At 41.9% G+C, this 14,806-nt stretch overlaps 1 protein-coding gene across 1 annotated transcript in view; it reads left to right on the forward strand.

The window, feature by feature from the left end:
* Lcch3 (Ligand-gated chloride channel homolog 3) overlaps positions 1-14,806 on the forward strand; it is a 623,958-nt gene that overhangs the window by 431,918 nt on the left and 177,234 nt on the right. The window lies entirely within an intron of this gene.

Below are 14,806 nucleotides of genomic sequence, written 5' to 3' on the forward strand. Positions count from 1 at the left end.
TTAGACACAATTCCTGAAGTTGGTCATAGCTCAGGGTATTTATGACAGTAATCATAATCTTATGATTTTGACACAACGTTTGGCATAATCTCATAATAGTATGGTCTAGCAGAGATTGCAGTTTTACTGAAGCGCCAGTTTCAGTTACAATAATATCTGTTGGATAGCAAAGTTTTTTAGCTCTTTGAAGTGTTTTATATGAAGGGAATTTTTCAGAATCACTTCTTCTTATTACATCATACTGCTCGCGCGATAGTTAAGCTTCTTCTACAGACAATGCATCCTTAGGAGACAATTTCTGTTGTGGTTTAAGAGATTTCTTAGAAGCTTTTTCATAACACTTAGCACGTTCTGGATAGTCAGAAATATCTTTTATAAGCTTTGAAGCATGCACTTGACCTTCAGCTCGTAAATTGACCACTAATTCTATGTATCTATGGTCCATGAAAGAGTGTTTCTCTAGGTCTTCCCAACAAACAATCTTGTTGTGGGTTCTGTACCCCTGTTGGAGCCTAGCATAAAATCGAAGATTAACTCACCCCTCTTGTTCGTGTCAGTGCTTCCCCACTGATGTTGATGGGCGTTGGCATCGCAACCTATGATCAGGTCGATTTTGTGCTTTCTGCTGCCTTCCACCAGCTGTTTGAGTAGCGGGTGCGGGGGGAGGGCCTCCTGGTCGTGGCCCATATACGCCGAACACACCCTTAGTGGGCCATTTGGGATCTCTATGGCTGCGGTTACGTGGTCTTCATTACTGAAATTGGGTAGCAAAAAGTGGTTAAGGTTCTTTTTTGCGAGGATGCAGGCTCGCCTTCTACTTGTTGTATCGGCTTTGCAGAGCATATTCTCCGCCGCCCCCAACCCAAGAATCCTGTCTCCAAAGATCCACGGTTCCTGGATGAGGGCCAGGAACCAGGAGGTCAGCTCATCTCTCGGCGAAGTGGAGTAGGAGGGCCGGGATTCTTAAGATTCTTGGCCACAGTAACTTCTGCCTCCGCCTCGGAGCTCATCAGAGAGTTCCCCTCCATTCCGACGCGGACCGTCCATCATGTGCTCGAATCCGTATTTGATTCGGTGCTTCGATTTTTCCAGGATCTTTCCGGTCTTCTCGTTGAGTGTGAGGACGACCTGCCTCTGCAGTCCTATCGCCTCCTCTACCTTGGCGATTCTCCAGCCCCCCATGGGAAGCGTCGGATTGCACATCCTCAGCATTGCCAGGATGGTTTTAGGGTCGGAGGGCTTTTCTGTGAGCCATACTCGCACCCTCGGCTTACTTGTGATCTCCGCCCAGTCAACCGCCACCAGCTTTGCCTCGGGGTAGATCTCTGGAAGCGATGCTATCATTCGCTTGTATGACTCGACGGATGGCGCGTCTTGGCAGGCAATTACTTTGATTACCTTGATGCTATCCTGGTACCATCCTGCGTCTTCGCATTCTGGTGGGGGTCCTCTTTAGCATCTCCTCCTCAAAGCGTCCATGGAACTTGTCATAATAAGCCTGGTTAAAACTGGTCGGCCGTTAAAACGGTCGGTTAAAACTGAAAAATACCAATTTTTATACCCTTGCAGAGGGTATTATAATTTTGTCTAAAAGTGTGCAACGCAGTGAAGGAGACATCTCCGACCCTATAAAGTATATATATTCTTGATCAGGATCACCTCCTGAGTTGATATGAGCATGTCCGTCTGTCCGTCTGTCCGTCCGTCTGTCTGTTTCTACGCAAACTAGTCTCTCAGTTTTAAAGCTATCGACATGAAACTTTGCACACACCCTTCTTTCCTTTGCACGCAGTATATAAGTCGGAACAACCGGGATCGGGAGACCATATCCTATAGCTGCCATATAACTGATTGAACGGAAATGATATAACTTTGGTGTTTTTAGAGTTAGAGAGTTCAAATTTGACATGAGACTATATCCTATAGCTGCCATATAACTGATTGATCGGAAATGGTATAACTTTGGTGTTTTTAGAGTTAGAGAGTTCAAATTTAGAGAGTTAAAATTTTACAGGAAAGCTATTTTTGGCAAAACATTATGACATGCCAAATTTCATAAGGATCGGCCGACTATATCTTATAGCTGCCATATAACTGAACGATCGAAAATGACCCAACTTTCGTGTTTTTGAAGATAGAAAGCTGAAAGAAAAAAAACTGAAGAAAGCCGTTCCGACTTATATACTGCATGCAAAGAAAAGAAGGGTGTGTGCAAAGTTTCAAGACGATAGCTTTAAAACTGAGAGACTAGTTCGCGTAGAAACAGACAGATAGACGGACAGACAGACGGACAGATAGACGGACAGACGGACATGCTCATATCAACTCAGGAGGTGATCCTGATCAAGAATATATATACTTTATAGGGTCGGAGATGTCTCCTTCACTGCGTTGCACACTTTTGGACAAAATTATAATACCCTCTGCAAGGGTATAAAAATTGGTATTTTTCTTATGATATCTTCTTATGCGCTACAATGTTACTAACATCGAAGGTGCTGTTCGGGATGTATTATTGTTAGACCGAATGGCGTTCTAATGATTTCGTACTTTTCATTGTTTATGAAAAATAAAGTTTTTTATGCGACTGAACTCTTTCATAAGGATTGGTGAAAGCCAAGAACTGTATGATTCTAAGTCTTTAGTGCTAAAATGTTTAGCTTTTCCTAGATTGTATAAAAAAACAGACGTGTCCTGCATTGGGTATCTATCTGAAAATGTACTAAGCTTAAATTTTGAAATGACGCTACTTTCGTGTTTTTGAAGACAAAAAGTGGGAACTTCGCATAGATTATATTTTTGGTCAGTTGATCCTACCAAATTTCATAGCAGCCACCTACCAAATTTTATTACGATCGGCCGACTATATCTTATAGCTACTATATAACTGAACGATTGGAAACGGTATGTGGCCAAAATTCCAACCATGGTATTTTGAAGATAGAAGCTTGGGACTTTATTTTAGCTTTATTTTAAGAAAATGGGTATATTATGATATTCTCATGAGGATCGACCAACTATATCCGATGTTTCCGGTTTTAACTGCAAGGATATGTCAACTTCGGCTCCGCCCGAATTTAGCTTTTCTTTCTTGTCTTTATTTTTCAAAATCTACAACATTTAAGTTGAATGATTTAACTATTGAAAAACGTCAAAAATTTTAAAATCGGTTTAAAATTACGCGCTTAGGAACTTTTAAGAGCAAAAAAGTCCCGGAAAACCGTGTTTTCAAAATCAAAAAAAATTTTGAGGATCTTAGAAATATTTCAAACACGGTTTTGTACTTTGTTCGACCTAATAAACAATTTTATTGTTTAACCTAGGTCTCTTTAAAAGTTCCTCGAATTTTTTTTTGTCGCACTGTGTAATTTGGTATAGTATTATATAGGAGCATTAGCAAGTCGCCTTCGACCCGCAACAACAAAAAGGTAAGGGCAGCCTCAAATAATTCATGTACAAACAGATTTAGGATTTTTTAAATTTCTTTTTGAAACTTGAGCTCTTGGACCATCTCGACAAATTTCTTAATATAAAAATTCACTAATAATCCTTTATATTCCCTTAAATTATAAACGAAAACTCGCAGCAAAGGAAAGAGGAAAATTGGAAAATGCTTCTGATGAAGAGACCATTGCGTTTAATCCAAATGAATTATTTTTTGCTTCCATCTATATAAGTTTTTGTGACAGATTAAACCGGGGGCACTTTGGCCACCCTTAAAAACGATGGACCTGTAAGCCAGATCGATTCCATAGTCTCCTTTACTTCTCCACCTGGTACATGCCGATGCGCATGTTCTATCATGGCGTCAGGAAAGGCATTCATTTTAATGGGTTAGGTGGTTAGGGTGCACCGATAGCTTGGTTAAGTACTTTACCTTCTGTTCTGCGATCGCTTCTTTGACTGGTAGAATGTTTAAGTCGCGGTGTATGTTTTCGTTGCGAACGTACCACGGTGCCCCAGTGATTGTTCTCAAGATCTTCGACTGAACTCTTTGAACTATGTCAATGTTTTGCCTATTCAGTGTGAACGTAACATGCTTGCATTTTAGTTCGTTCACTTTTATTCGCCAATCTGATAGCCTTTTTTCGACATCGACCATTTGCAGAGCTAGCTGCGTATTTGCTTGAATCGGGCATTTTGAGCGGCTAAGGATAGCTGTGTCATTGGCAAACGTGGATGTTGTTAGACGTGTGCTTGTCGGGATATCTGCTGTGTAGAGGACATATAATATTGGCCCTAGCACGCTGCCTTGAGGAACTCCAGCTCCAACAGTGTAATCATCGGATATAGCGGTGCTGCACCTCACGACCTCACGAAATTTTCTGTCGTGAAGGTAAGACTCTAAAATCTTGTGGGTGCTGTAGGACAGAATTGTCTTGATATTGTAGATTAGACCTTTTAGCCAGACTCTATCGAATGCTTGAGAGACATCTAAAAATATGGCAGTACAGTACTCTCGTTTTTCGAACGCGTTCCGAATTTTGTACTGTTAGTTGACAATTTCTCTATGTAGCGGCGGTGGACATACGTTTCTTCTTGCTGTAGAGCTTGATCAAGTTGACGTGAGGCATGTTTAAAGCGTTGTTTAGCAGATGGCGATCTGTGACATTGCCATTCTCGACGTAAGCGTCGCTTTTCGAGGACGAGCTGTTCGATTTGTAGATTTGTCTTCTTTTGAATGCATTGTGTGTGTATAGTTTGAGGTGTTGAAACTCGAGCTGCAGAGACGAGTACACACTCCAGCGAATTAACAAAACTGTCTACGTTGGCTTCGTCGCTGAGGTGAGGACTCAACTCAATGTGTGAGCTGATGTACTTCCTGTACTTAACCCAATTGGTTTTATGCGAGGTCAGATTTGATGATTGATCCCATGTTCCTGGGTGTTGGAGTAGATTAAAAAGGACAGGCGAGTGATCAAATGAAAGATCCGAAAGGCATTCGGCGCTTATCAGATTTTTAGGAATGTTTTTGGTAATCGCAAAGTCAATTAAATCGGAAAGTTTCTTTGGGTCTGCCAGCCAGTATGTTGGTGTGCCAGAAGAAACATAGCCTAGATTGTTCTAAGCTTTGATAATTGCATTATAGAGCTGCTTTCCTTTTGGGGTCACGAGACGATATCCCCAGTGTGTGTGCTTGGCATTGTAGTCTCCTGCTGCTATGAAGTGGTCTCCGAGTGAGTTGAAAAACTGCATAAACTCATCTTCGGCTATGGTGAAGCGTGGGGGGCAGTATACGGCAGCTAGAGTTAATTGCTTGCCAGTATTTAGGTGTATATTTATTGATGTGGGCTGTGGGTAGTTTTTTGCAAATTTCGTATGATATTGGTGCTTAATACGGCTTCTGATTAAAATTCCAGTCCCGCCGTGTGCTTTACCATCCGGATGATTTGTTCCATAGAATGAATATCCTCGTAGTTGGAAATTGTATCTGTTCGTAAGATGTGTTTCTGAAAGTAGCATTACGTCGATTTGATTATCTAGTAGGAATTGCGCTAACTCAAGCTTATGCTGCGAAACGCCGTTAGCGTTCCACGTAGATATTCGTAGGGAAGTCATTATTTGGATTGTTGTGAAACCAGCATTTGTATTAATAGATTTTGGGTTCGCATTAGATCTTGCATAGTTGTACGCATAAACGACATGAACTCCGTAAGGCTTTGTTGTAGACTGCATATCATAGCTTCAAAGTTACTTTTTGGCTGCTCCGGCGGTTGATGCTACTGAGCCATGTTCGGTTCTTGGTGTGCTGATTGCGGCAGTGAGCTTTTTGAGGCTGGGGTAGCCAGTCCTGGTTTTAAAGCGCTTGCGTATGTGACATTTTTGGCAGAGTTTGTGGGTCCTAGTGAGGAACTGGTTTCAGTCGAGAAGAAGACTTCAGGGTTTAACCTGGAGGCAATGAACTGATTATTTTGGGTGCGGGCAGTAAATCCCCTCTGGTGGATGCGACTTTTCAGCTCCTTATAAACTGGGCAACCTCTATAGTTAGCAGTGTGATTTCCACCGCAGTTACCGCACTTTTTCGAGTTTTGGTCATCTTTGCTCGCTGGGCAGTGTGCGGAGTCATGAAGCTCACCACAAACTACAAAAGCGGGCGCAGTTTGTGCGGCTCCTCAACTGTAATTCTGCGGTGCAGCAGGAACTGAAGATTGTATATAGGGTGCACTTCGTATTTCCTTAGGGGCTTAATTTGTGGTTCGAGCTCAACCTTAAAGAATGGGTGCGGCTTTCTATCCCTGTTAGAGATATTGAACACTGTCTTAGCGCTAAATCCTTTCTCTTGTAGCGCCTTTGTTATCTCTGCAGGCAATACTTCGGGCTCTATGCCCTTAAGTACGACTTGCAAGCCCTTGCTGCTTTTTAGCTGATACGTGTAAAAGTTCTTTGTTTTTGTCGGTGAGGTATTTCGATAATACTCTGTAATTATCTTCAGACATCGTTTGAACTTTTGTTTCCTGGATGTTGCCCTTTACGAGTGGTATTATGTGGAAGTTGTCCTTGCCAATGAGCTCTATAATTTTGTTGACAAGAACGTTGGAACTTTTTTCTCGTATGTAAGTTGGCGGGGGCTTAGGCTTCCTTTTTTCGGCGTCTGTAGATTCGGCGTCATCCTTATAGTCCGCCAAGACTTTAAAACGGTTTGAGTTCGTGGGCGTTTCTATTGCAGCTATGTTATCATTCCCACGGGTTATTTTGCGTTGAGAGTTTAGGGGGCTCAGCTTCCTTTTGATTTGGATGTAGCTATCCATACCAGTCTGCACAGCCGGCTTATTATTTTCTTTGTTTTTGTTCTCTTTTTCGGGCAGCACAGCGGCAGAAGTATCAAAGTTTGCGCTGCTAGCTGATGACGTCGTTAACGTTGCGGTTGTTGTTGTTGTTACGGTTGACGTTGTCAAAGAGGTTGCGGTGCTAGTTACTGCGCTTTTTGGCTGTAGAGACATCGATGGTAGCGAGAGGGAGCAAGAACGCGCTCTCACGCTCTCTACGTTTAAGAATTCGGCCAAGTTTGGGGTAATTGACCGTGTTTGGGATGAGCTTACATTACTTTCGGTTGCTTTGAAAGTGAAGTAAGCGTTGTTTCTTTGTCTCTCGTCTTGCTCACGTGCTAACGTCGTTTAAACTCATTGCAATCGAGGTTGAGTTTGTTCGAGTTTTAAATGTTATGTTTTATATTAATTAATTAATTAATCAATATAAACATTAGCGATTTCATCGCTGAAAGCGTTTTTTCGCGTTGTTCTTGATTTACGAAACCAGTCATTGCACTTTTTTTATATTATTGAATACTATTTGTTTTTTTCCCGGAGCACAATAAATACACGTCTGCATGCGACGACGATTCGCGATTTAAAAAAACGTACGCAGACGTACTTGAATACAAGAAAGGAAAGCCAACTTCGGGCGCAGCCGAAGTTCATATACCCTTGCAGCTAAAACCGGATATATATCGTAAACATTATATATCGGATATAGTTGGCGAATCCTTATGAGAATATCATTATTTTTATTTATTTTTTTTTTTTTTTCGCGGTCTTTCAGAATTTGGAAATAGCTTGTGCATCAATAAGAGCATCAGCTAGCATTCCTGTATTCATCATAAAGCTTAGAGGACCAGACGACCCAGGGGAGATCGAGAAACGATTTGTTAGTACATATTAGTACATACTTATAGTTTATTAAGCTAGGAGGAGTTAGTAAGAAAATTTAAAATTCTATATTGTAAAATAGAGGGACAGGAAAGAAATGTTATAGTTATAGACCATTGTAGTTCGAACATAATACCCTATATGTGCATATGTCGAACTACAATGGCTAAGGAACAGAGGACTAAAGTTTCGAGTCCTTCTATTAGGAATATTAAATTTTAAGCGCGTTAGTAAATGCTGGCTATTAGATCATTAGCTTAGATCATTCCTAAACATTAGAAAAACCCAGCATATTCAGTTTTCTCAACAAGAGTGAGTGATTAACTGAATCAAAAATGCTTTGCCCTTACAAAAGCCATCTATGACAAAGGATTTCAACTCCAGTAAATTTGTGGTGGTGGAGCGACGTTTTATAAAGCCATGCTGACAGGGAGAGATAATCAAAGAGAATAGGTGTTGCAAATGAGGGGTAATTAATTTTTCGAATAACTTTGGAATTGCCGACAACTTAGAGATGCCTCTGTAGTTGGCAGCCTCGGACTTTTTCCCTTTTTTATGTAGGGGAATTATGAATGATTCCTTCTACTTAAGGGGGAAAATCGAGGTTTCTAAAGATAAATTGAAAAGTCCTAGAAGAGGTGTGCACAGAGCCCTGGCACAGTATTTTAGCATACAGCCTGGTACTCCATCGGGGCCTGGCGAATAAATGGGTTTGACCCTTAGAAGATCAGATCATAAGTTTTTCTCAGAGAAAAACAGGCAGATATTAAGATTTGCTGCTTCAATGTTATATGCGTAAGGCTGATCTGTCAATTTAGGCGGAGAATAAGTTGTTTGAAAAAATTCGGCGAATAGATCGGCAATGGCCTGATCAGAGGTCGCAGAGGAATTTTCAAACGTAAGCAGGGGTGAAAAAGATATGTTTTTACGCTTAGTGTTTACAAAATTATAAAACTGCTTTGGATCCTGAGTAAATTGTCGTTATGCACGTTACATTTATCGTTATGCACGGTAAAAGTTGACCGAGCTAGTAGATATCTTTAAAAATCAATACTACTGCAGGTTTTTTTTTTTTTTGATGATGATGGGCGTTAGCATCGCAATCTATGATCAGGTCGATCTTGTGCTTCCTGCTGTCTTCCACCAGCTGTTTGAGTAGCGGGTGCGGGGGGAGGGCCTCCTGGTAGTGGTCCATATACGCCGAACAGCTCTCTATGGCTCTCTCTCTTGAGCTCTCTATGGCTGCGGCTACGTGGTCTTTATTACTGAAATTGGGTAGCAAAAAGAGGTTAAGGTTCTTTTTTGCGAGAATGCAGGCTCGCCTTGTACCTGGTTTATCGGCCTTTACTCCGACGCCCCTCGCCCAAGAATTCTGTCTCCAAAGATCCAGGGTTCCTGGATGAGGGCCATATCAGCTCCACTCTCGGCGAGGTGAAGTGGGAGGGCAGCTGACGCCGTTTTACTGTGTTGGAGGTTTATCTGCAAGATTGTCAGGGATATTCTTACAATTCTCCACCACAGTAGCTTCTGCCTCCGTCTCGGAGCTCAGCAGAGAGTCCTCCTCCATTCCGACTCCACTCAGTGCCCTTGCCAAGTCGCTCTCCTCCAAGGTGTACCCTTCCAGGATGTGCTCCTCCTCATTCGACATTCTTTCCGGGTGGCCCTCTTCGGTCGGCTCCTCCAAGACTGGCTCCTACCTCCTGGTTTGGTCTTCGCATCGGATTTGTAAATACGGACCGTCACGTGGTCACATCCGCACTTCAGCCAGTGCTCCGACCTTTCCAGGGCTTTAACGGTCTTCTCGTTGAGTGTGAGGACGACCTGCCTCCGCAGACCCACCGCCTCCTCGACCTTGGCGACTCTCCAGTCCGCCGTGGGAAGCGTCGGATTGCTCGTCCTAAGTATAGTTAGGATGGTCTTAGGGTCGGCTGGCTTTTCTGTGAGCCACATTCGCGCCCTCGGTTTGCTTGGGATCTCCCCCCAGTCAACTGCCACTAGCTTAGCTCCAGGGTACACCTCTCCAAGCGATGCTACCATACGCTTGTAGGTCTCTACCGATCGCGCGTCTTGGCAGGCAATTACCTTAACGCTACCCTGGTACCATCCTGCGTCTTCGCATTTTTATGGGGGTCCTCCGCTTTGCAGCATCTCCTCCACGAAGCGCCCATGATGAGCCCATCTTTTGAGCCCTTGTCCAGGACTCCAATTAGGGTTCTTCTCTTCGTCACTTCGGCGAAAGAGCGGTTGGACGGCTGCGGCTAGGCCTTCCTCTTCTTAGCCTGGGGGGCTTCTTTATCCGTGGACCTCTGCCTTTTCACGCGTTGCGCGAGCTTCTTGGCAGGATGTGACCCAATAAGTTTGTTCGGATCCAGCCTCACACCTTCATTTTCCGGTTTAAAATCGGGCAGGATCTCCCTTGCCCATTTAATAATCTCGGCCTGGTCCGGGTTGGCTTCAGCCGATGGGTCCGCCCTCATTAGAATGAAGGCTGCTCTCCTCGTATCTTTATAAGAGCCTTTTCGCTGCGTCGAGTAAGATGCTCCCGGACCAGGGTTCGCCTTAGGGGCCCCGCCGGTTATTTTAGAGGTTGATCCTGGGGTCTTCCTCTCCACGCCGTTCGGTGGTCCCACGGCTAGGCCCGCTTTGGAAGAAGAAACCTTGGCAACCTCCTCCGCACCGGTGAGTCCCGCCCCCAGAAGTTGCCCCTCTGTGAGGGGCTTCTCCATCTCAGCAACTCCTTGGCTTTTGCGAGCCTTGGAGTTTGACGGGTCACTGACCCCATTTCAGGACTTTTTTAGGGAGTTTCGTTCTCCACTTAGGTTTTTATTTGGTAAGGTAGTATTCATATTTTGGTCCCACGAGTAGGCGGGAAGGGGTTCGTCCATCATGACATAGCCCGCTTGTCACGATAAGCCTGGTTAAAACTGGAAGTCCCCCAGAGTTCCCCCCAGATTATATATTAAGCTATTTGTAATTTATTAAGCTAGGAGGAGTTAGTAAGGAAATTTAAAATTCTATATTTTAAATTTGAGGGACAGGAAAGAGAGGTTATAAAGTAGAGACCATTGTAGATCGAACACAATATCCTAAAAGGGTCATGCAGTGCATATGTCGAACTACAATGGCTAAGGAACAGAGGACTAAAGTTTCGGGTCCCTTTATGAGGAATATTAAATTTAAAGCGTTTTAGTAAATGCTGGCTATCTACATCCTCGTTAATAAGGTTATGCAGAAGGACTACACCGAGCATTGTCCTACGATTTGTTAAGCTAGGTAAGTTTATAAGTAAAAGTCTGCTACTGTAGAATGGAAGCTGAAGATTTGCATCCCAGTATAGACCTCTAAATGCGAATATAAAAAAATTATTTTGTACGGACTCTATACGGTCCTTATGTACTCCATATTGGGGGCACCAGACACATGAACCTTACTCCAGTATCGGACGGACCAAAGATATAAATGATGTTTTAGTTATGTATGTATGGGTCAGTAAATTCTTTTCTAAATTCTCACGCCAGATGTAGCACGGACCAGACGAGACTGTATGTTTTTAAATAAGACTCTTTGTGTCCTTCCATCTAAGTAGTTCGAGATCCAAGTTAAGAGGTCTTTAGGAAAACCCAGCATTTTCAGTTTACTCAACAAGCGTGAGTGATTGACTGAATCAAATGCTTTGCTGAAGTCTGTGTAAATTACATCGGTTTGATATCCCTTACAAAAGCCATCTATGAAAAAGATGTCAACTCCAATAAATTTGTGGTAGTGGAGCGACGCTTAATAAAGCCATGCTGACAGGGAGAGATAATCGAGGAGCAAAGGTGTTGCAAATGAGGGGTAATTAATATTTCAAATAACTTTGGAATTGCCGACAACTTAGAGATGCCTCTGTAGTTGGCAGCATCGGACTTTTTCCTTTTTTTATGTAGCGGAATTATGAATGATTCCTTCTACTTAAGGGGAAAAATCGAGATTCCCAAAGATAAGTTGAAAAGTCCTACAAAAGGCTTGCACAGAGCCCTGGCACAGCATTTTAGCACACAGCCTGGTACTCCATCGGGACCTGGCGAATAAATGGGTTTGACCCTTAGAAGATCAGATAATAAGCTATTATTTGAAACATTTTTGCCAATAGATCGGCAATGGCCTGATCAGAGGTCGCAGAGGAATTTTCAAACGTAAGCAGAGGTGAAAAAGATACGTTTTTACGCTTAGTGTTTACAAAATTATAAAACTGCTTTGGATCCTGAGTAAATTGTATTCGGCAGCGGAGAATATAATTTCTGTAACATTCAGCATTATGCACGGTAAAAGTTGACCGAGGAAGTAGATATCTTGAAAAATCAATACTACTGCATGTTTTTTTATATTTATGGTAAGTAAAAGCTTATTTTTAGTATTTTTTATGTTAGTGAGATACCATGTAAACCAAGGAGGATTTGTTGAAGCGGACGGATATTTCCATGGCACACATGAGTCAAAAAATGTATTTTTAAAGTACAGTAAAATTTTCTCAGAGGTCTAAGGTTAAGATCAGTGCATGCCAAAATAATGATTTTAATTCAAATAAACTCAATGTAACCAACCTCTTGTGATTTCACCTTTTTAGAATCAAGAGTGGAGTCTACCGAAATGGACTCCACCCCTCCTTCGCTGAGGTCGATCCCTTCTAAAAGTGGTGTACTCACTTGGAAAAGCTTCGGAGCTTAAGATCTCCGGCTTTAACCAAGTTTCTGTAAAGGCTATAATATGGGATGCAAAGAAAGAACTATCAGAATATAGTTCGGGTAGTTTGCTACATAGCACTATGGGGAATTTGACCAGTTTTTGTGACAAAAATTAATAACTCAAGTTTGGAGCAAGATATTTAACTTCTGTTTTTTTGCATGGGGTTATATTGAACAATATCTTTTACAAATAGAAAAATAGAGGGCGTGGCACCGCCCCTTTTCTTTTCTTAGCTAATGTAAATTTCTGCAGATTTTTAGAGTACTTATTAACTAGTTCTGTGACAGTATTTTATTGTATTTCATTTCATTTTCTGTCGCTATATTTCTATCTTAATTCACTGGCGAAATGATCGGATCAGAAGTATCTGTAGCTCGCAAAAATACGTCTGGACTACAAGTCTGGAGGCACTGCAGCTTGCTTTCTGCGGGATGTATTGCCCTTCGCATGAAAAGGCAGTGTTGTCCTACTGGCTTCTTGGTTTTCGGAAAATTTATAAGAGTTTTTGAATTCAGCCAAACTGCATGATTCCAGCGCTACTGACATAAGATAAATGAGCATCTCTTCCACATTTGCTTTAAGCGGTAGCAAAATTTTTTAATCGCTTGGTCTACGATATCGCTGTACTCATAAAAATTCACTCCTGACATAGAATCTTTAATAAAATAAAAGACAGCATTCTCCTTTGCGACTTTTTCCTTTGCTTCGAAAAACTTCGTAAAAAAATCTGTGTTTGCCAAATTAAGGTTATGTCCTAAAAATGAACAATTCTCGCAAAATCGAAAAAAGTGGTATTTCAAATTACATTCATTCGAACAAGAATTTAATACTCTACAACAGGTTTATACAATAGGTTTCGTGGATGGACTCTTCTAGACTCACTTTAAATCCCTTTTGAGACATGGAACATGAGACTTCATCCAAAATATGCATTGGCAAGGATACTTCTATTTTTTCTCGATTACGGGGACAACACGATTTTATTCTACAAATGACGATCACAAACATATAATACAAACCACAAATATTGGTATTCATTTCAAAAAAAGTTGTAATATTGTTTAGATTTTTAATTGTACCCTCTCAAACTTTGTTAACAAAACTTAATATTTTAGTCGACTGTGCTTTGCAATTGCAACAGCTGTGTTTGTCAGCTGATTCCTTTGTTGTGGCGCCCTCTATCAAAATTTCTGTTGTGCACCACTGAAGATTGGTGAATTTGGAATGCGTTGCACTGAAACATATTTTCATTTTCCGACTGTTTAGGTGAGGGGCCGTTGTGCCGCGGGCCGTTGTAAAGGGGTGAGGGGCCGTTGTAAAAATAAATTAATATTTATAATTAAATTACCTAGTATTCTGATAGGTAAGGGTTAATGACCATACTAGATTTTTGGGTTAGTGGACGAAGAAAAGATGGAAGGTTGGTCAGTGGTTCTGATATCGGGTAGTTTAACTCACGCTGGTTTTAACACTTTTTTCTTCACGGAAATAGGCTGATGTTCTTAGACGAAAATATTCTCTGGCCAAAAATTGGGTAAACAAATCGTCTTGAACATCAGCGCGGGAACAAAAATCAGGGGCAATATCTGAAGTATCAGGGGCAAGCCGAAAAACATATACATGTTTCGATGGAGGAATCACCTGTAAGGGTTTTGGTCGGTGCCGGTGCTCCGGACTGTGGAATACCCTTTTGGGTGACTAAGACCTGTGGCATCACTTGACAAGATGCCATGGCGGACATATCGTACAATTGCTCATTTTCCCTGAGAAATTCGGACGAATTCAGTTCTAGCCCTTTGGGTGGCCAGAGATATGAGCGGCTGCATTAGTGTCGGCTGAGCAGGCGGATCAGAAACAGCGGATTTCTTACGCTTAAGGGACTCATTTAGCATCTTAAGGCCACTAAACTAAGTGTCAAGGGCACAGAGCTGGTCGTTGATTTTACGAAAACCAGTGATCAGCTCTTTAAATCCATTGTGGGTCTGTCTCATGAACGACCTCATTTCGCCTTGGACAGCACGACAATTTTCACAACAATAATGAATACCAGACCTACGGAAACAGGCATCCGAAACTGAGGCCGTGAACCCGGCACACTTGGCGTGTACGACGTTTTCACATAGCCAGCAATAGATAGTATGCTGGGATGAGGATATTGTCTTGTTACAAGACTAGAACGGACCAGTTTGAATTCCATATTAATAATTAATAATACAAAATTAAATATAACAAGAAAGGAAAGCTAACTTCGGGCGGAGCCGAAGTTGATATACCCTTGCAGTTAAAACCGGATATATATCGCAAACATCGGATATGGTTGGCCGATCCTTATGAGAATAAAATACTATAACCCAATTTATTATAATATAAAATCTAAAAAAAGTCCCAAACTTCTATCTTCAAACATACCAAAGTTTTTATTTCTACCAAAAACC

Source organism: Drosophila bipectinata, chromosome XL (assembly GCF_030179905.1).
Source record: "Drosophila bipectinata strain 14024-0381.07 chromosome XL, DbipHiC1v2, whole genome shotgun sequence".
Lineage (NCBI taxonomy): Eukaryota > Metazoa > Arthropoda > Insecta > Diptera > Drosophilidae > Drosophila > Drosophila bipectinata.